Source organism: Pleurodeles waltl, chromosome 1_1, assembly GCF_031143425.1.
Source record: "Pleurodeles waltl isolate 20211129_DDA chromosome 1_1, aPleWal1.hap1.20221129, whole genome shotgun sequence".
Taxonomy (NCBI): Eukaryota; Metazoa; Chordata; class Amphibia; order Caudata; family Salamandridae; genus Pleurodeles; species Pleurodeles waltl.
In genome coordinates, this window is record NC_090436.1 from 328,606,188 (window position 1) to 328,627,094 (window position 20,907).

Below are 20,907 nucleotides of genomic sequence, written 5' to 3' on the forward strand. Positions count from 1 at the left end.
GGGTCAAGTAAACTGTCTGGTAATATCGGTCTCCCAGCCATTGACACATATACATTGTTGTCATCAAGACATCAAGAACAACAGCTTCCTGGACATCTCTCAATCAGGTGCCAGGAGCAACAACAGCATGGAGACCGCCTTCATCGCAGCCACAGATGACATCTGCTCTCTCCTCGACCGCGGCCAAAGAGCAGCCCTCATCTTACTGGACCTATCGGCCACCTTCGACATGGTCTCGCATCACGCCCTGTGCTCCAGACTCCACGCGGATGGCATCTGCAGATAGGCCCTACAATGGATACACTCCTTCCTGACCAGCAGAACTCAGAGAGTCAGACTCCTGCCTTACCTGTCAGAACCTATGGAGATCAGTTGGGGAGTTCCACAGGGCTCCTCCCTGAGCACCTCACTCATCAACATTTATGGCCCTCCTCACATCCATCGTCAGGAACCATGGACTGAACATCGTCTCTAATGCTGATGACACCTACCTGCTCATCTCACTGACACAAAACACCACAATTGCCAAGAAGAATTTCCACAACAGGATGGAAGCTGTTGCCTCAAGCTCAACTCTGACAAGACTGAGACCCTCAACCTGGGACCCTCCACATCAGCCTGAGATGACGCCTGGTGGCCTGCTTCCCTCATCACCCCCACCCCAACAAACCACAAATGCAACCTTGCCTTCATCCTGGATTTATTGATTACTGTGACCTCCCCAATTCAACCAGGTTGCCACCTCCTGTTTTCACACACTCCGACTTCTCTGAAAGATTTTCAAATGGAGCCCAAATGAATGCCCCAAAACCATAACCCACGCCTTGGTCACCAGCAGACTCGACTATGGCATATCCAAAATGCCTCAGCTAGACTCTTCCTGGATGTCCCACACCCCGAATACATCACCAGACATCTAAGGGACCTCTACTGGCTCCCCGTCAAGAAGAAAATCAACTCCATACTCCTCCTCCACCAACACAAGGAGCTCCACAACCTGGGACCCACCTACCTCAACCAACACATCACCTTCTACTTCCCCGCCAGACCTCTCCACTCCGATCAACAGGCACTAGCCATCGGACCCCACATTCAGAATGCCTCAGCAGGAGGAAGATCCTTCACCTACCTTGTGGCAAAGAGATGGAACACCTTACCTCTTCACCTCAAGCAGTCACCATTGTTGCCTCAATTCAGGAAGGACCTTAAGTCCTGACTCCTTGACTGAAGCACCGAGGACCGACCCCCTGAGCGCCTTGTGACACTTACGGGTGAGTAGTGGCGCTCTACAAATATGATTGATTTATTTAACTAATCAGAATTGTGAGCTGTTCTCAAATTCATAGCAAGAACACGTCCCTCTTTGCTTTTTGTCATGTACAATTCATTCTAAGTGCATATACACATAAATAAAACAGGGACCACCCAATATGCCCATGGGTCGGGGGTAATGATACAACCAATAACACAATAATTGTCACATGGGACTCACTCAGCCAGAGCTAGCAATCCCTTAGATCGGCAAGCCTCTGTGATCATCTTGAAAACATTGAACATCAATTTGATGTTCTTCTGTATCAAATTAAAAATGGAGCTATTGTACACATGCAAGTGCCGGGCATATAATAGAGTTGTACATGTATTTTCTTTTATATTTGAGCCATTGTTCAATATACAAACAGTCAAAGAATCAAGAAAAGGTGATAGTGCAGATGACTTGGTTCTTTCATAAAACACAGAACAATGTACATTCACCAATGGTTTCTGCAACTGGAGATAAGTCCTATGGGAAGCCTTTACAATTGGCTGAACCCACACGCTTTAGTCAAATCACAACCATATGGGTGAATATTGTTGATATTTTGACCCCAAATGACACTAGGGGTCTCCTCACTTGTGCAGGGTTATACAATGCCCCAGGAGGCTCACTATTCTAAATTCAGCGGGAATACTTTAGGAGTTGTAGTTGCTACTAGTGTTCGTAAATACTAACTTGTCTGTGTCCCCAAATTTACATCCCCTCTGAGTTGGTGAACATGTGCACCTAGATTCTGCCTCTTTGCGCATCTTACTCCCAGCGTCTGAGCTAGCATCCCTCCTTTGTTCTTAAACATGACCCATCTACAAATAGGACATAATCTGCATATTCTAAGGCCTGGTCTCTATGTTTGATGCATAAATCTGTGACATCAAGGCAATCATGTTAAAAGTGATCAATTCCAGTTTCTTCGGTATGGCAACAACGTGCTACGATTTAGAACTTGATATCTTCTCAGCACAGCCCTGCCTTTAGATAATAGTTGTTGCTCATACTTAGTAACACTCGAACTTGTGAGATGCTGTGTTTTAGTCTTTGCTAGTAACAACTCGACCGAATGCGAGACCATGGCAGTCAAAGGACATCCCATCACAATGTTTTCACACTTCTTAAAACTCATACTCACTCCCGCACCACTTTCAGACAACCCAGCAAAGCAACTGCCACAGGATTTTGAGTCACATAGAAGTAGGGAATGGGCCTTTTGCAACCTCCATAAATTTGAGTTAGCACTAAAAGAGTGCAGCCACTCCCTCTCAGTACAAAACAAAATGAATTATTTTGTATAATCTGGCATTCCCAGTGCCGGGACACGACAGAGATTTTCTCTCAACTCTAGAAACGCTTTCATGCATTTGTTGTCCCCTGGGATCGGATCAGTTATATCTTTGTGAGTCATCCTCAGTAAAGGTCTTGCCACCAGGAAAACATTGGGTATCCACTATCTGCAGTGGCCAGCCATTCCAAGAAGCATCCTTTCTAATTTCTGTGTTTTTGGAGAATTAATTTTCAAAATCATCTCAACTCTTTCTCTGGACACTTTCCTCACACCCTTTTCAATAATGTGTCTCAAGTATTGTACTTCTCCCCGACAATTTTGTAATTTTCTGGGTGACACTGTGTGTCCATTCTCAGCCAAATGGTTTAACAAAGCTATGGAGTGTATTTGACTATTTTCCTTAGTACCTGATGCAACTAGTAGGTCGTCAATGTACTGAATCAGAACTGAACTTCTGGGTAGTTCTAAATACTCTAGATTATTTTCCAGTATTGGATTAAAAAGGGACGTACTCTCTGTGTACCCTTATGGGACACAGCACCATGTTAATGCCTTCCCCCTGAACATGAAGTAAAATAGAAATTGACTGTCTTTGTCCAGAGGTATTGAAAAGAAGGCCTGGCACAAATCAGTCAATGTTTAAAAAAGCTCCCTTGAGCCAACAAGCTGATGAGCTTTTGGAGGGACACCTGTGCGCCAGTGAGAGGTACTGAGACCTGAAAGGACTGGTGCAGCATTTTCAGCAACCCCTGATGAAATCTGGCTTTTGATCTCTACTGATGAAGGATAAAATCCAGAAACACATGTGTCTAGAGAAATGCAGAACTATCTGCACCAATTCTAGTAAAAATCTACAGCTAATATTTGAGTAAGCTCAAACTTTGTACTGCATTTACCACAATGCCAAGGGGCGAACTGTGCTGTGATGTGAGGCAGTGTGCTCCCATCTCCCTAATCCTTAAAAGGCTCCCTTGAGCCAAGAAGCTGACGAGCTTTTGGAGATGCACCTGTGTGCCAGTGAGAGGTGCTGAGACCTGAGAGGACTGTGGCAGCATTTTCAGCAACCCATGATAAAATCCGTTTGTTGATCTCTACTGATGAAAGGTAAAATCCAGAGACGCATGTGTCTAGAGATGTACAGTGCTATCTGCACTGACTCTGGTGAAAAACTACAGCTAATATTCAAGTAAGTGCAAAGTTTGTACAGCATTTACCATAATGCAAAGGGACGAATTGTGCTGTGATGTAAGGCAGTGTGCTCCCATTCCCCTTCTGTTTAGAAAATTTCCTTTGAGCCAACAAGCTGATGAGCTTTTGGAGATACACCTGTGCGCCAGTGAGAGGTTTGGAGACCTGGAAGGAATGTGGCAGCATTTTCAACAACCCTTGAAGAAATACTTTTTTTGCTCTTTAAAGATGAAGGATAAAATACAGAAACACGTGTCTAGAAATGTACTGCTCTATCTGCACCAACTCTGTTGAAAAACCACAGCTAATATTCAAGTAAGCACAGACTTTGTACCGCATTTACCACAATGCAAAGGAGGAAACTGTGCTGTGAGGCAGTGTACTCTCATCCCCCTTCAATCACTGTAAACCACTGAGCTGTGTATGGAATCTGACAAAATATGGTGGCTGGATTTAATACCACCGGACAATCTGGGATTACGATTTCATTTATTCTTACTTAAATCCTGCACTATCCTGACCTTGCCATTAGGCTTCTGAAATACCATAACTGGTGAGTTGTATGGACTTCAAATTAGTTTTCTCAAAATACCCCTTTCTCTAGCATTTCATTAATCAAAGGTGTAATCTCTTCTGGAGTCATTGGGAAAGGTATTGTTCTCAGAAAACTGCATTTTGCTTTCTATTTATTCAGCCTGGCTCAACTCCTTTGTTTAATCCAATGCCCTTTCTTGTCACATACCACACTTCAGTTCTAACCTTTTCAATTAACCCTCAAGGTGGAGTGGGTAGCTCCACTGTCAAGAAGAAATGACAATTGGTGGCCATTCACATTTTCATCTAGATATTGTGCACTCTAGTCTACCTATAAAATTTAACCTAACTTGCAATCTGTCTCCCCCCCGGGCACCGTCATTGCATCGCGCTGGAGTTCAGCATCTCGTTGTTATCAATCATTGAGAATTGTTGAATTACAATGGGATTTTGAGCCTGCACTGCTTTTCGAGTCCTTCTAGGCAGTTGGTTCTGATTCATACACACTCCATTCACAGTAGGCTGAATCACAGAGGCTTGTGTCATATGTGTAACTTGACTCTGATTTTGGACTGGGGCTTGTAATTGTCTTACTGGAACATTTGACACATGAACTTAATTCACATCCTGCATCTGATTACTTTGATTCTTTTCTAGGTTAAACCTACGTTTGCGCTTCAAATGCCCCACCTTATTGCACAGATGGCAGGTGGTCATTTTGTTCAATATCGCAACATCAATACATGTTCCTGAATCATTAGGAATACCCATTCCTCTTCCTGGTAATGCCTGTACTCCTGTCTGAATTCCATTCGATGACACACCTCCAGATGTCCGGCCTGAAGGGCACGTGGTCTCTGCGAGCACTGTGTGTGCTGTGTCCTGATTGGCTAGGTGTACCTATCTATGTATGGCATCTAACTTTTTTTGTGTTTTGGGAATTCATGGTCTCTCCGGCCATTTGTGCTTTATTATGACCAATCTCTAGGGACCATTGTAGTGTTGCTGCCCATCTCTGGGATGTGATCTGAGCTTGTGTGTTTGGCTGTAGGCTAAATGTTACTCCACCTGTGACCTGTCAGTCATTAACATTCAGGCCTGGGCCGGGGAGCCTCCTGACTATGTTCCTACATGCTGGGGTTGATGGAGAGTTTATGACAGGGGAATCCAACAGGGGTGATGCAACTTTGTTTGTTTATGAAAATGTATCATTCAAGTATAAAGGTGTTTTGTTGTTGTGTGTACTGATTGATCTGGTGTCAGTACCTATGTTAATATTCCCCCATATAGCTGAATTTTTAACAGCACCATCAAGCCCATATGTCACAGTGTTGATATTTTGTTGTTCCATCTCCCTCACTACTTGTACCCTACCCAATTTGGGGACTGCAGTTTTACAGCAGGAAACCCACAACTTTAGGCGACCACACAAAAATAGTAACAAGACGAAAACGGGCAACAATGATGTGCACAAACTGGTCAGCCAACAGGGGAGCCAAGAGAACCAGTTTGTGAACCACTCCCGCTCAGGTGTACCTCCCTCCTCACGCCTGTCTCTCTGCAGTCTGTGCAAGGGTTGAATGTCAAATGTCAAAGTCCACTGTCTATATCATTGACTGGTATATAGGTGTATTAGGATGCACAAATCCTGGCACACACTCCATCCTCCATTTTGGTCTTCATGTCCAAAACATATCGATGTTGCGTCACTATGAGGTGAATTGCTCTTAGTTCTTCTTTGATGGAATTAAGGACAAGCTCAGTACTGATCATCGTTTTGAGCATCTCTCCATCTTATCTGCAAACAGAGGGCATTTGTTTTTGTCTGCAAGGTGAAGAAGAGCATAGATCCTCCCACCGATACTTGAGCATCAGTGAACAGTCTAAACTCCTCAGGAATGTCTTTGTACTGAGTTCAAACTAAATACTCAGCAGTCCTTCAAGGCTGATGCAAGAATTGTGTTACCTTCCTCAGTGGCTGTTGGAATAGTTTAGACAGATCTTCTCTGGGATGACCAGGATTGTGGTGTGTATGGTGATGAGGGAGCACAGGCCACGCCATCCAGTAATGAGCCGGGTATCAGCAAACTCGCCAGTAGGTGTCCATCAGCATGGAGGTACCCCATTGCAGATCCGGAATGTGCAGTATTGTGCAACAATTCTCGTTCATGCATGGTGGAATGGTTTCTTTGCTACTGAAACATAAGGAATACAATGTGATTTTCCGTACAATTAGGGGCTGCCCCTTCCCTTCTATCCACGTGTACCTGTTTACCTCGGTGTCCCAGATCTCCGGACACGGGGTGTCTATGCTGTCGTTTAACCCTCCCCTATGAGACCCATTCCTTTTCATGTTATTGAGGTGGATGGCCCTACACTGAAACTCTTTGTTTGGCATCCATTTGTTGTTAATGAAGACAAGCTAAGGGTCACCTTGCGATCGCAGATGGAAGCAAGAGCGTACATGTTTGAGCACCGGTTAGGTGGTTTAGCTACCTCCAAGAATCTCATCTCCCGGGGCCAAACTGTGTCCTACCATATAGCCCCCTTCCTGCACATCCTATCTAGCTCAGTTTATGTGTTACTAGGCTCAGTGAAAAGGTATAGTGGTGTAGGGTTAGTCTCATAATGGGTCATATTTGCTAATATCCTATGAGGCATTGTAGCTCTAATTCTACACAGGTACATATGGAGGAGGAACTTGGCTTTTTCAAGGGCTACCTCTTGGGATAGGTACAATCTATCTGCGCCTACTGCATGCAGTATCAGCGAACAGACAGAACATGACCCAGCTGATGTCTTATTGCCCACGGCGGTCATGTGCGGTGTTGTGTTAAAGGATGCTGTGTAGTACATGTGGGATGCTAGTGTTGGGTGCAGTGTAATTAAAGGTAATGTGAGTGAGGTCCCTGTGTATGCATGACAACTCTTGAATAGACTCCATTAGATCAGACTGCTCGTTGGAAATACATGGATGCAGTAGCATCCCTCGCAATCAAAGAATGTATAACGCAATATTACACATAACTTCGGCATTATTGTAGTCCTTGAGGTGTTTTTGGCTGAGATGTCTTTGTGGTTTTCACTGTGACAGGGGTAAACGGTTGAAAAACTGTTTGGAAAAAGTCCTTAGGGAAAGGTGTTGTGCAGGATCCTGTTGGGGGTATGAATGTAAAATGTTCTTGGAGTATTTTGTGGCTTTTGATCCTACTAGACATTCTGGAGTGGCTGCTGAGAAGATGATGGTCCACTGTAGGGGTGGTACACTTAACGGCTTGGTCACAGACTTTTTGGGCAAGAGCCATGTTTGGTCGCTATAAGAGAAAAGCATTGCTTATCTGTATGATGCTGATTATTTCTTTGAAAATGTCTGGGCTCTGCATGTATTTTGGTGTGGCACTGGGAGGTGGCCTTGATTGAGATACCTGGTTCTAGATTAAATAAGTTATTTATAAACATTTAGGGGCATATTTAACCCCTTCGCTGCCAGGCCTTTTCCCCCTCCTGTGCCGAGCCTTTTTTTGGCTATTTGGAGCAGTTTGCGCTTAGGCCCTCATAACTTTTTGTTCACATAAGCTACCCATGCCAAATTTGCGTCCTTTTTTTCCAACATCCTAGGGATTCTAGAGGTACCCAGACTTTGTGGGTTCCCCAGAAGGAGGACAAGAAATTAGCCAAAAAACAGTGAAAATTTCGTTTTTTTTAAAAAATTTGGAAAAATGGGCTGCAGAAGAAGGCTTGTGGTTTTTTCCCTGAAAAGGGCATCAACAAAGGGTTTGCGGTGATAAAATCACCAGCTTCCCAGCTTTCAGGAACAGGCAGACTTGAATCAGAAAACCCAATTTTTCAACCCAATTTTGGCATTTTACTGGGACATACCCCATTTTTACGATTTTTTGTGCTTTCAGCCTCCTTCCAGTCAGTGACAGAAATGGGCATGAAACCAACGCTGGATCCCATAAACCGCAACATTTCTGAAAAGTAGACAAAATTCTGAATTCAGCAAGGGGTCATTTGTGTAGATCCTACAAGGGTTTCCTACAGAAAATAACAACTGAAAAAGAAAAATATTGAAATTGAGGTGAAAAAAACATCAATTTTTCTCTAAGTTTTACTCTGTAACTTTTTCCTGCAATGTCAGATTTTCGAAAGCAATATACCGTTACGTCTGCTGGACTCTTCTGGTTGCGGGGATATATAGGGCTTGTAGGTTCATCAAGAACTCTAGGTACCCAGAGCCAATAAATGACCTGCACCCTGCAGTGGGTTTTCATTCTATGCCGGGTATACAGCAATTCATTTGCTGAAATATAAAGAGTAAAAAATAGCTATCAAGAAAACCTTTGTATTTCCAAAATGGGCACAAGATAAGGTGCTGAGAAGCAGTGGTTATTTGCACATCTCTGAATTACGGGGTGCCCATACTAGCATGTGAATTACAGGGCATTTCTCAAATAGACGTCTTTTTTACACACTGTCTTACATTTGGAAGGGAAAAATGTAGAGAAAGACAAGGGGCAATAACACTTGTTTTGCTATTCTATGTTCCCCCAAGTCTCCCGATAAAAATGATACCTCACTTGTGTGGGTAGGCCTAGCGCCCGCGACAGGAAACGCCCCAAAGCGCAACGTGGACACATCACAGAAAACAGACCTGTTTTTAGCAAAGTGCCTACCTGTAGATTTTGGCCTCTAGCTCAGCCGCCACCTAGGGAAACCTACCAAACCTGTGCATTTCTGAAAACTAGAGACCTAGGGGAATCCAAGATGGGGTGATTTGTGTGGCTCGGACCAGGTTCTGTTACCCAGAATCCTTTGCAAACCTCAAAAATTGGCTAAAAAAACACATGTTCCTCACATTTCTGTGGCAGAAAGTTCTGGAATCTGAGAGGAGCCACAAATTTCCTTCCACCCAGCGTTCCCCCACGTCTCCCGATAAAAATGATACCTCACTTGTGTGGGTAGGCCTAGCGCCCGCGACAGGAAACACCCCAAAGCGCAATGTGGACACATCACAGAAAACAGACCTGTTTTTAGCAAAGTGCCTACCTGTAGATTTTGGCCTCTAGCTCAGCCGCCACCTAGGGAAACCTACCAAACCTGTGCATTTCTGAAAACTAGAGACCTAGGGGAATCCAAGATGGGGTGATTTGTGTGGCTCGGACCAGGTTCTGTTACCCAGAATCCTTTGCAAACCTCAAAATTTGGCTAAAAAAACACATGTTCCTCACATTTCTGTGGCAGAAAGTTCTGGAATCTGAGAGGAGCCACAAATTTCCTTCCACCCAGCGTTCCCCCACGTCTCCCGATAAAAAGGATACCTCACTTGTGTGGGTAGGCCTAGCGCCCGCGACAGGAAACACCCCAAAGCACAATGTGGACACATCACAGAAAACAGACCTGTTTTTAGCAAAGTGCCTACCTGTAGATTTTGGCCTCTAGCTCAGCCGCCACCTAGGGAAACCTACCAAACCTGTGCATTTCTGAAAACTAGAGACCTAGGGGAATCCAAGATGGGGTGATTTGTGTGGCTCGGACCAGGTTCTGTTACCCAGAATCCTTTGCAAAGCTCAAAAATTGGCTAAAAAAAACACATGTTCCTCACATTTCTGTGGCAGAAAGTTCTGGAATCTGGGAGGAGCCACAAATTTCCTTCCACCCAGCGTTCCCCCAAGTCTCCCGATAAAAATGATACCTCACTTGCGTGGGTAGGCCTAGCGCCCGCGACAGGAAACGCCCCAAAGCGCAACGTGGACACCACCAAAATTTTGGAAGAAAACAGAGGTGTTTTTTGCGAAGTGACTACCTGTAGATTTTGGCCTCTAGCTCAGCCGCCACCTAGGGAAACCTACCAAACCTGTGCATTTCTGAAAACTAGAGACCTAGGGGAATCCAAGGAGGGGTGACTGGCGGGGCTTGGACCAGGTTCTGTTACCCAGAATCCTTTGCAAAGCTCAAAAATTGGCTAAAAAAACACATGTTCCTCACATTTCTGTGGCAGAAAGTTCTGGAATCTGGGAGGAGCCACAAATTTCCTTCCACCCAGTGTTCCCCCAAGTCTCCCGATAAAAATGATACCTCACTTGCGTGGGTAGGCCTAGCGCCCGCGACAGGAAACGCCCCAAAGCGCAACGTGGACACCACCAAAATTTTGGAAGAAAACAGAGGTGTTTTTTGCGAAGTGACTACCTGTAGATTTTGGCCTCTAGCTCAGCCGGCACCTAGGGAAACCTACCAAACCTGTACATTTCTGAAAACTAGAGACCTAGGGGAATCCAAGGAGGGGTGACTGGCGGGGCTCGGACCAGGTTCTGTTACCCAGAATCCTTTGCAAAGCTCAAAAATTGGCTAAAAAAACACATGTTCCTCACATTTCTGTGGCAGAAAGTGCTGGAATCTGAGAGGAGCCACAAATGTCCTTCCACCCAGCGTTCCCCCACGTCTCCCGATAAAAATGATACCTCACTTGTGTGGGTAGGCCTAGCGCCCGCGACAGGAAACGCCCCAAAGCGCAACGTGGACACATCACAGAAAACAGACCTGTTTTTAGCAAAGTGCCTACCTGTAGATTTTGGCCTCTAGCTCAGCCGCCACCTAGGGAAACCTACCAAACCTGTGCATTTCTGAAAACTAGAGACCTAGGGGAATCCAAGGAGGGGTGACTGGCGGGGCTCGGACCAGGTTCTGTTACCCAGAATCCTTTGCAAAGCTCAAAAATTGGCTAAAAAAACACATGTTCCTCACATTTCTGTGGCAGAAAGTTCTGGAATCTGGCAGGAGCCACAAATTTCCTTCCACCCAGCGTTCCCCCAAGTCTCCCGATAAAAATGATACCTCACTTGCGTGGGTAGGCCTAGCGCCCGCGACAGGAAACGCCCCAAAGCGCAACGTGGACACCACCAAAATTTTGGAAGAAAACAGAGGTGTTTTTTGCGAAGTGACTACCAGTAGATTTTGGCCTCTAGCTCAGCCGGCACCTAGGGAAACCTACCAAACCTGTACATTTCTGAAAACTAGAGACCTAGGGGAATCCAAGGAGGGGTGACTGGCGGGGCTCGGACCAGGTTCTGTTACCCAGAATCCTTTGCAAAGCTCAAAAATTGGCTAAAAAAACACATGTTCCTCACATTTCTGTGGCAGAAAGTTCTGGAATCCGAGAGGAGCCACAAATTTCCTTCCACCCAGCGTTCCCCCACGTCTCCCGATAAAAAGGATACCTCACTTGTGTGGGTAGGCCTAGCGCCCGCGACAGGAAACACCCCAAAGCACAATGTGGACACATCACAGAAAACAGACCTGTTTTTAGCAAAGTGCCTACCTGTAGATTTTGGCCTCTAGCTCAGCCGCCACCTAGGGAAACCTACCAAACCTGTGCATTTCTGAAAACTAGAGACCTAGGGGAATCCAAGATGGGGTGATTTGTGTGGCTCGGACCAGGTTCTGTTACCCAGAATCCTTTGCAAAGCTCAAAAATTGGCTAAAAAAAACACATGTTCCTCACATTTCTGTGGCAGAAAGTTCTGGAATCTGGGAGGAGCCACAAATTTCCTTCCACCCAGCGTTCCCCCAAGTCTCCCGATAAAAATGATACCTCACTTGCGTGGGTAGGCCTAGCGCCCGCGACAGGAAACGCCCCAAAGCGCAACGTGGACACCACCAAAATTTTGGAAGAAAACAGAGGTGTTTTTTGCGAAGTGACTACCTGTAGATTTTGGCCTCTAGCTCAGCCGCCACCTAGGGAAACCTACCAAACCTGTGCATTTCTGAAAACTAGAGACCTAGGGGAATCCAAGGAGGGGTGACTGGCGGGGCTTGGACCAGGTTCTGTTACCCAGAATCCTTTGCAAAGCTCAAAAATTGGCTAAAAAAACACATGTTCCTCACATTTCTGTGGCAGAAAGTTCTGGAATCTGGGAGGAGCCACAAATTTCCTTCCACCCAGTGTTCCCCCAAGTCTCCCGATAAAAATGATACCTCACTTGCGTGGGTAGGCCTAGCGCCCGCGACAGGAAACGCCCCAAAGCGCAACGTGGACACCACCAAAATTTTGGAAGAAAACAGAGGTGTTTTTTGCGAAGTGACTACCTGTAGATTTTGGCCTCTAGCTCAGCCGGCACCTAGGGAAACCTACCAAACCTGTACATTTCTGAAAACTAGAGACCTAGGGGAATCCAAGGAGGGGTGACTGGCGGGGCTCGGACCAGGTTCTGTTACCCAGAATCCTTTGCAAAGCTCAAAAATTGGCTAAAAAAACACATGTTCCTCACATTTCTGTGGCAGAAAGTGCTGGAATCTGAGAGGAGCCACAAATGTCCTTCCACCCAGCGTTCCCCCACGTCTCCCGATAAAAATGATACCTCACTTGTGTGGGTAGGCCTAGCGCCAGCGACAGGAAACGCCCCAAAGCGCAACGTGGACACATCACAGAAAACAGACCTGTTTTTAGCAAAGTGCCTACCTGTAGATTTTGGCCTCTAGCTCAGCCGCCACCTAGGGAAACCTACCAAACCTGTGCATTTCTGAAAACTAGAGACCTAGGGGAATCCAAGGAGGGGTGACTGGCGGGGCTCGGACCAGGTTCTGTTACCCAGAATCCTTTGCAAAGCTCAAAAATTGGCTAAAAAAACACATGTTTCTCACATTTCTGTGGCAGAAAGTTCTGGAATCTGGCAGGAGCCACAAATTTCCTTCCACCCAGCGTTCCCCCAAGTCTCCCGATAAAAATGATACCTCACTTGCGTGGGTAGGCCTAGCGCCCGCGACAGGAAACGCCCCAAAGCGCAACGTGGACACCACCAAAATTTTGGAAGAAAACAGAGGTGTTTTTTGCGAAGTGACTACCTGTAGATTTTGGCCTCTAGCTCAGCCGGCACCTAAGGAAACCTACCAAACCTGTACATTTCTGAAAACTAGAGACCTAGGGGAATCCAAGGAGGGGTGACTGGCGGGGCTCGGACCAGGTTCTGTTACCCAGAATCCTTTGCAAAGCTCAAAAATTGGCTAAAAAAACACATGTTCCTCACATTTCTGTGGCAGAAAGTTCTGGAATCCGAGAGGAGCCACAAATTTCCTTCCACCCAGCGTTCCCCCACGTCTCCCGATAAAAATGATACCTCACTTGTGTGGGTAGGCCTAGCGCCCGCGACAGGAAACGCCCCAAAGCGCAACGTGGACACATCACAGAAAACAGACCTGTTTTTAGCAAAGTGCCTACCTGTAGATTTTGGCCTCTAGCTCAGCCGCCACCTAGGGAAACCTACCAAACCTGTGCATTTCTGAAAACTAGAGACCGAGGGGAATCCAAGGAGGGGTGACTGGCGGGGCTCGGACCAGGTTCTGTTACCCAGAATCCTTTGCAAAGCTCAAAAATTGGCTAAAAAAACACATGTTCCTCACATTTCTGTGGCAGAAAGTTCTGGAATCTGGGAGGAGCCACAAATTTCCTTCCACCCAGCGTTCCCCCAAGTCTCCCGATAAAAATGATACCTCACTTGCGTGGGTAGGCCTAGCGCCCGCGACAGGAAACGCCCCAAAGCGCAACGTGGACACCACCAAAATTTTGGAAGAAAACAGAGGTGTTTTTTGCGAAGTGACTACCTGTAGATTGTGGCCTCTAGCTCAGCCGGCACCTAGGGAAACCTACCAAACCTGTACATTTCTGAAAACTAGAGACCTAGGGGAATCCAAGGAGGGGTGACTGGCGGGGCTCGGACCAGGTTCTGTTACCCAGAATCCTTTGCAAAGCTCCAAAATTGGCTAAAAAAACACATGTTCCTCACATTTCTGTGGCAGAAAGTTCTGGAATCCGAGAGGAGCCACAAATTTCCTTCCACCCAGCGTTCCCCCACGTCTCCCGATAAAAATGATACCTCACTTGTGTGGGTAGGCCTAGCGCCCGCGACAGGAAACGCCCCAAAGCGCAACGTGGACACATCACAGAAAACAGACCTGTTTTTAGCAAAGTGCCTACCTGTAGATTTTGGCCTCTAGCTCAGCCGCCACCTAGGGAAACCTACCAAACCTGTGCATTTCTGAAAACTAGAGACCTAGGGGAATCCAAAGAGGGGTGACTGGCGGGGCTTGGACCAGGTTCTGTTACCCAGAATCCTTTGCAAAGCTCAAAAATTGGCTAAAAAAACACATGTTCCTCACATTTCTGTGGCAGAAAGTTCTGGAATCTGGAAGGAGCCACAAATTTCCTTCCACCCAGTGTTCCCCCAAGTCTCCCGATAAAAATGATACCTCACTTGCGGGGGTAGGCCTAGCGCCCGCGACAGGAAACGCCCCAAAGCGCAATGTGGACACCACCAAAATTTTGGAAGAAAACAGAGGTGTTTTTTGCGAAGTGACTACCTGTAGATTTTGGCCTCTAGCTCAGCCGGCACCTAGGGAAACCTACCAAACCTGTACATTTCTGAAAACTAGAGACCTAGGGGAATCCAAGGAGGGGTGACTGGCGGGGCTCGGACCAGGTTCTGTTACCCAGAATCCTTTGCAAAGCTCAAAAATTGGCTAAAAAAACACATGTTCCTCACATTTCTGTGGCAGAAAGTGCTGGAATCTGAGAGGAGCCACAAATGTCCTTCCACCCAGCGTTCCCCCACGTCTCCCGATAAAAATGATACCTCACTTGTGTGGGTAGGCCTAGCGCCCGCGACAGGAAACGCCCCAAAGCGCAACGTGGACACATCACAGAAAACAGACCTGTTTTTAGCAAAGTGCCTACCTGTAGATTTTGGCCTCTAGCTCAGCCGCCACCTAGGGAAACCTACCAAACCTGTGCATTTCTGAAAACTAGAGACCTAGGGGAATCCAAGGAGGGGTGACTGGCGGGGCTCGGACCAGGTTCTGTTACCCAGAATCCTTTGGAAAGCTCAAAAATTGGCTAAAAAAACACATGTTCCTCACATTTCTGTGGCAGAAAGTTCTGGAATCTGGCAGGAGCCACAAATTTCCTTCCACCCAGCGTTCCCCCAAGTCTCCCGATAAAAATGATACCTCACTTGCGTGGGTAGGCCTAGCGCCCGCGACAGGAAACGCCCCAAAGCGCAACGTGGACACCACCAAAATTTTGGAAGAAAACAGAGGTGTTTTTTGCGAAGTGACTACCTGTAGATTTTGGCCTCTAGCTCAGCCGGCACCTAGGGAAACCTACCAAACCTGTACATTTCTGAAAACTAGAGACCTAGGGAAATCCAAGGAGGGGTGACTGGCGGGGCTCGGACCAGGTTCTGTTACCCAGAATCCTTTGCAAAGCTCCAAAATTGGCTAAAAAAACACATGTTCCTCACATTTCTGTGGCAGAAAGTTCTGGAATCCGAGAGGAGCCACAAATTTCCTTCCACCCAGCGTTCCCCCACGTCTCCCGATAAAAATGATACCTCACTTGTGTGGGTAGGCCTAGCGCCCGCGACAGGAAACGCCCCAAAGCGCAACGTGGACACATCACAGAAAACAGACCTGTTTTTAGCAAAGTGCCTACCTGTAGATTTTGGCCTCTAGCTCAGCCGCCACCTAGGGAAACCTACCAAACCTGTGCATTTCTGAAAACTAGAGACCTAGGGGAATCCAAGGAGGGGTGACTGGCGGGGCTCAGACCAGGTTCTGTTACCCAGAATCCTTTGCAAAGCTCAACAATTGGCTAAAAAAACACATGTTCCTCACATTTCTGTGGCAGAAAGTTCTGGAATCTGGGAGGAGCCACAAATTTCCTTCCACCCAGCGTTCCCCCAAGTCTCCCGATAAAAATGATACCTCACTTGCATGGGTAGGCCTAGCGCCCGCGACAGGAAACGCCCCAAAGCGCAACGTGGACACCACCAAAATTTTGGAAGAAAACAGAGGTGTTTTTTGCGAAGTGACTACCTGTAGATTGTGGCCTCTAGCTCAGCCGGCACCTAGGGAAACCTACCAAACCTGTACATTTCTGAAAACTAGAGACCTAGGGGAATCCAAGGAGGGGTGACTGGCGGGGCTCGGACCAGGTTCTGTTACCCAGAATCCTTTGCAAAGCTCCAAAATTGGCTAAAAAAACACATGTTCCTCACATTTCTGTGGCAGAAAGTTCTGGAATCCGAGAGGAGCCACAAATTTCCTTCCACCCAGCGTTCCCCCACGTTTCCCGATAAAAATGATACCTCACTTGTGTGGGTAGGCCTAGCGCCCGCGACAGGAAACGCCCCAAAGCGCAACGTGGACACATCACAGAAAACAGACCTGTTTTTAGCAAAGTGCCTACCTGTAGATTTTGGCCTCTAGCTCAGCCGCCACCTAGGGAAACCTACCAAACCTGTGCATTTCTGAAAACTAGAGACCTAGGGGAATCCAAGGAGGGGTGACTGGCGGGGCTCGGACCAGGTTCTGTTACCCAGAATCCTGTGCAAAGCTCAAAAATTGGCTAAAAAAAACACATGTTCCTCACATTTCTGTGGCAGAAAGTTCTGGAATCTGGGAGGAGCCACAAATTTCCTTCCACCCGGCGTTCCCCCAAGTCTCCCGATAAAAATGATACCTCACTTGCGTGGGTAGGCCTAGTGCCCGCGACAGGAAACGCCCCAAAGCGCAACGTGGACACCACCAAAATTTTGGAAGAAAACAGAGGTGTTTTTTGCGAAGTGACTACCTGTAGATTTTGGCCTCTAGCTCAGCCGGCACCTAGGGAAACCTACCAAACCTGTACATTTCTGAAAACTAGAGACCTAGGGGAATCCAAGGAGGGGTGACTGGCGGGGCTCGGACCAGGTTCTGTTACCCAGAATCCTTTGCAAAGCTCAAAAATTGGCTAAAAAAACACATGTTCCTCACATTTCTGTGGCAGAAAGTTCTGGAATCCGAGAGGAGCCACAAATTTCCTTCCACCCAGCGTTCCCCCACATCTCCCGATAAAAATGATACCTCACTTGTGTGGTTAGGCCTAGCGCCCGCGACAGGAAACGCCCCAAAGCGCAACGTGGACACATCACAGAAAACAGACCTGTTTTTAGCAAAGTGCCTACCTGTAGATTTTGGCCTCTAGCTCAGCCGCCACCTAGGGAAACCTACCAAACCTGTGCATTTCTGAAAACTAGAGACCTAGGGGAATCCAAGGAGGGGTGACTGGCGGGGCTCGGACCAGGTTCTGTTACCCAGAATCCTTTGCAAAGCTCAAAAATTGGCTAAAAAAACACATGTTCCTCACATTTCTGTGGCAGAAAGTTCTGGAATCCGAGAGGAGCCACAAATTTCCTTCCACCCAGCGTTCCCCCACGTCTCCCGATAAAAATGATACCTGACTTGTGTGGGTAGGCCTAGCGCCCGCGACAGGAAACGCCCCAAAGCGCAACGTGGACACATCACAGAAAACAGACCTGTTTTTAGCAAAGTGCCTACGTGTAGATTTTGGCCTCTAGCTCAGCCGCCACCTAGGGAAACCTACCAAACCTGTGCATTTCTGAAAACTAGAGACCTAAGGGAATCCAAGATGGGGTGATTTGTGTGGCTCGGACCAGGTTCTGTTACCCAGAATCCTTTGCAAACCTCAAAATTTGGCTAAAAAAACACATGTTCCTCATATTTCTGTGGCAGAAAGTTCTGGAATCTGAGAGGGGCCACAAATTTCCTTCCACCCAGCGTTCCCCCACGTCTCCCGATAAAAATGATACCTCACTTGTGTGGGTAGGCCTAGCGCCCGCGACAGGAAACGCCCCAAAGCGCAGCGTGGACACATCACATTTTTTCATTGAAAACAGTGCCTACCTGTAGTTTTTGGCCTGTAGCTCAGCCAGCACCTAGGGAAACCTACCAAACCTGTGCATTTCTGAAAACTAGAGACCTAGGGGAATCCAAGATGGGGTGACTTGAGGGGCTCTGACCAGGTTCTGTTACCCAGAATCCTTTCCAAACCTCAAATTTTGACTAAAAAAACGCATTTTTCACACATTTCGGTGACAGAAAGTTCTGGAATCTGAGTGGAGCCACAAATTTCCTTCCACCCAGCGTTCCCCCAAGTCTCCCGATAAAAATGATACCTCAGTTGTGTGGGTGGGCCAGGTGCCTCCAACAGAATAAGGCCCAAAACTTGTAGAGATACAGGGGATAGTACTGCGAGTTTATAAGGACATATTCTTTTATACATCTTTAGACTGACTCTGCTTTGGGGACCCACATACGTGAGGTGTCATTTTATTTGGGAGACTGAGGGGAACACTGGGGAGTAGGAATTTTGTGCTGGAGTGGTGATCGTACGAAGAAAAGTCAGGAAAATATGCTTTTTTTAAGCACATTTTGAGGTTTACAGAGGAGTCTGGGTAAGAAAATGTTGGGGGATCCACGCAAGCCACTCCTCCCTAGACTCCTTGGGGTGTCTAGTTTTAAAAAATGTCTGGGTTTGGTAGGTTTCCCTAGATGAAGGCCGCACACAGGACCAAAAACATAGGTGCCCTCTCCCCCCCCAAACACAGGTAGTTTTGTAATATATCGTTTTGATGTGCCCACATACGTCCGTGATGTGCCAAACACTAAAATTTTGAAAAGAAACACACTTAGGTTATGTGAAAAAGACCACTCACCCACCAACCAAGTTGGTGGCATGCTTCATCATCGGGGTCCCACCTGAGGCACCTAGCGTGTCATAGGTGTGCTGCGACGCCTGATTACAGCGGAGCAGGTTTGGTCATTTTTACGACACATACTGGTTGGATTTGGCACGAGGGTGAGTGATGGTTCAGTGGATCAAATTTTACTAACAAGAGCTTTCACAAAAATGAAAAGCACTGTTAGTAACTGAAAGGCAAAAAACTGAACCAATGACTCACAGCTCGTGAGCTGTAAAGCCGCGACAAGGCACCAACCGCTTTACAGTCCATTCACACAACTTTCATACATGACACACACAAGGCCATTCACACCGCCAGCCACGGGCCCAGCACATTACAACACTCACATCGACAGACAGCGCCACTCAAGGGCCCATCACTTACATACGCCCACATGCCTGATACAACAATCACACCAGCTGATGGGAGTGTGTCGACTGGTGTTTGGCTGGCAGTGTGTTGCAGTAGCCAACATCAAGTCAATATGTACAGTCTCAGCCAAGCCCCACTCCACACACAATGGCATCATATTTTTTTTTTTTTTTAAACAGAGGAACCCCTAACTAAGTAGAAAGAATTACAAAACAACAAACACAAAAGCTCTAACTAACAACATGACAGAAATGCTAACCATGAAACTAAACACATGAAAATACAAAACAGACATGAGTTTACACTCATGGTTGTTCCCAGAAATTCTTCTGGGTGTGGTAATTCTTAAAACAAGCACCGACACACAGCCCAGGCTTTGAAGGACAATCTGGGCAGTACATTCGAGACTCCCTCCGGATACCTCTTCGAAAACACACTCTACATTTCTTAGCTGGAAAGTCTTTTTTGGGTGTGGGAGGAATGTGCTCAGCAAAGTGGCGATCTTTCAATCTAGCCACATCCTCCACCACTGCTTCTCTAGGAACTCTGGCCTGTTCCACCACAATAAGGCTCTCTATCACTGACTCCTGAAATTTCACAAATGTCATCTTTGAGTCTGGAGACCTATCCCTAAACACAATAAAAGCATTGAAGGTTGCTAAGTGGAAGAGGTGAAGTGCTAACTTCTTATACCAAACATAAGACTTACGAATAGCAGTATAAGGTTCCAACCTCTGGTCAACTCTATCTACACCTCCCATGTGCTTATTATAATCTAAAATGCACACAGGTTTGCGCACTTCAGCAACCTGGCCCCAAACAGTCACAGGGGAAGTACTCTCATCATGGATGGTACTTAGCATGTAGACATCCCTCTTGTCTGAAAATTTCAAAGCTAGCAGCTCCTCGTTCCGCAAGGCACAGCACTGTCCCCTCTCAAGTTTTTTACAGACAAGCTCCCTTGGATAGCCTTTCCGGTTAGAACGGATTGTGCCACAAGCAACTGTGTCCACTCTAAACAATTCCTTGAACAACTGCACACCAGTGTAGAAGTTATCTACATACAAATGGTGACCTTTGTTGAACAGTCGTCTACCAAGATCCCACACTATTTTCTCAGTAACTCCAAAAGTGGGAGGACAACCAGGGGGGTCAATATTGGAATCCCTACCAGTGTACACACGGAAACTATACACATATCCTGTCCTACTTTCAGACAGCATATACAATTTAATTCCATATCGTGCCCTTTTGCTAGGAATGTACTGCCTAAAAACCAAACGACCCTTGAAGAGGACCAAAGACTCGTCCACACTTATCTCTTTGCCTGGAACATAGACCTCCGAAAACCGATCTACAAAATGATCAAGGACAGGCCTAATCTTAAAAAGACGGTCAGAATCTGGGTGATCTCGTGGCAAGGCTAATGCATTGTCAACAAAATGCAGCATCCTAAGAAGAAGCAAATACCGATTACGACTCATGGTAGCTGGAAATATAGCTGTTGCCATCAAGGGACTAGTAGACCAATAAGAAGCCAGTGACGGCTTCCTTATCAACCCCATCAAAAAAGTCAAACCCAAAAACTTTTTTAGCTCCTCCAAATTTGTGGGAATCCACTGGGCAGCTCTAGAGTGTGGCCT